This window comes from Perognathus longimembris, chromosome 2, assembly GCF_023159225.1.
Source record: "Perognathus longimembris pacificus isolate PPM17 chromosome 2, ASM2315922v1, whole genome shotgun sequence".
Lineage (NCBI taxonomy): Eukaryota > Metazoa > Chordata > Mammalia > Rodentia > Heteromyidae > Perognathus > Perognathus longimembris.
In genome coordinates, this window is record NC_063162.1 from 79,845,449 (window position 1) to 79,847,745 (window position 2,297).

General features: G+C 36.9%; 1 non-coding gene across 1 annotated transcript; it reads left to right on the top strand.

Annotated features, from left to right (window-relative positions):
• Positions 1–983: 983 nt before the first annotated feature.
• On the top strand, positions 984–1,090 carry LOC125347370. The gene has a single exon (XR_007210160.1). It is a non-coding gene; the product is annotated as a U6 spliceosomal RNA (small nuclear RNA).
• Positions 1,091–2,297: the final 1,207 nt, after the last annotated feature.

Here is a 2,297-nt window from a genome sequence, read left to right on the forward strand (position 1 = left end):
ACAGTGTTTCAAGTTATTATTCTCAGACAACATAAGCAATTGAAATGAAGGGTCAGAGAAAATGCTCATACAAAATAGAGGAGAGATAAAGATGGAGTTTGGATTTATCATACTAATGTGCTTTATTCTACCAAATGTGATATGATTAATCTCTTCATCATTAAAACCTAGTGATGTACATGTAATGAAATGTTAACAGGTATCATCTCTCTTCTGAGCTCAAGTACTGAGAGCCATACCATGCTACATCATGAGCTCCTTCTGTCCTTATGAGAGAAAGGACTTTCAGAGTGTTAGCCAATGAGTAAACCTAGGTTTAAAAGCAGTAGACCCTGGTGTCATGGTGTAGTACTCTAGAGGTTGTACTATTTCTATAACAATAACAACAACAACAACAACAAAGAGTTCTTTTTGTGTTCAACAATAGAGTGATGGCACGTGTTTCTTACCTGATTAATTAAGAATTTGGCTCCTGATGATGTGTGTTTCTGTAATAGAATTTTAAAATGATCAGTTGGCAGGTGATGAAGAAAGCTGTATTGAAGCCTGGCAGGGTAGTGATAGTTTTTGTTCAGTGGGAATCATTTGCTAAAATTCTTGCCTGAAATATCCTGGAAGGCAAATAATGCACTCGATTCATGTTTAAGTTTAAAATGAGAGGTTGAACAAACAGGTGTGAGGTGATTACTCCAAGTCTGAATTGGAAAGAAATTACTTTATAACCATTTCAGAGAAGAGATGGCTGATTCATAGGAAGGACAGGTGAGAAACAGAGAAAGCCAAACATGGGAAACACATGGCAATTACATCTGAAACCTCTAACTAGTAAGAAAAGTAATACCACTAAGTTGTATTGAATGGAAAACAATGTGCGTGTGTGTGTGTGTGTGTGTGTGTGTGTGTGCTTTAAAGTCAGTTTTTCACATTGACATAAAGTAAAAACATTTACCCCAAGATTTTTCTCTTACAAAACTAAATAAGTGGTGCTTGCTTTGGCAGCACATATACTAAAATTGGAATGATACAGAGAAGATTAGCATGGCCCTTGCGCAAGGATGACATGCAAATTTTTGAAGTGTTCCACATATTAAAAAATAAAAAGCTAAATGAGCAAACAAAGAAACTTGGACATAACACAAATAACCTCAGTAAAACTGAGAAATGGAAAGAAGAAATTTGGTGCCTATGTGTCTTGGATTTACGAAGTGACTTGATGAAGATTGTCCTGTGTTTCTTTATTTTCTCTGAGCTAAAGAAGTAGAAAAGAAGTAGGTAAGGGAAAAGTTTTCTTTTCTTTGTTTTTGGTCCAAGATTGGGACTTGAATTCAGTAACTGACACTGTTGCTCATTGACTAGCGCTGTACCAACTGAGCCACACCTCCACACCACGAAAGGGTTTTTAATATGGCTAACTCAAACAAACTCTAAGTTTCCCCATCTGATGATTTATCACATGAAGTGGAGAGGTGATGCTTATTGCAGGCTACCATTTCCAGTGAAATGTTCAGAGGTGGCGGTTAGATTCTATCGTACAGTAGGAACTAGATAGGAAAAGACCAGTATTAGTGAAAAGACTATAGGAGAAATGTACATAGTGTATAATCATTTTTAGAAGCTTTAGAGCAGAAAATGAGCAAAAATATACAAACAGTGCCTACCAGTATAATTTCAATACACACAAAACAGAACAGTACAGCTAATCAGAACAAGTATGCCACTTTTCCAAAGCCTATTAAGCATTTATATTGGTCCCCATGGCAAAATTCAAAATATCAAAAGTTGCATAAAATACAACAATCATGACAATAATGAAATAAAGGATAAAAATGCTTTCATTCCTGGCTGGGTTGTCCTTAGCCCATGTAATCAATGCTCACTGAAGAAGGTTTTGAGCCACTTTTCTCAAATGATATTTATTTCTGCTACTACTTTTGAGTGTCAAATTCCCACTTGAACTTAACTGTTTTTCAATAAGAAATCTCAAACTTTTCAGAAAGAAGATCGTGTCAGTGAGGTTCCCCCAGCAGAATGGGTCAGGATCTTTACCAAGAGCCAGAGCAAGCAATGGGGTTGGGACCTTTTTGCATCGCCTACTTTTATCTCAGTCAAATCACTCAACAAACACCTTCGGCTTGCCGCAGGCCTCCTCCTCTCTGACAGACAGTTGGGAATCAAAGAATATCAAATAGCCCTGGCTGGAAGGACTTCAAATGTCCCTAGAAGTGATTTGATTTTTTTTAAACAAACAGATGCTCTGTGCATTACAAATCCTAACACAGTTGTGTACAGAATCACGA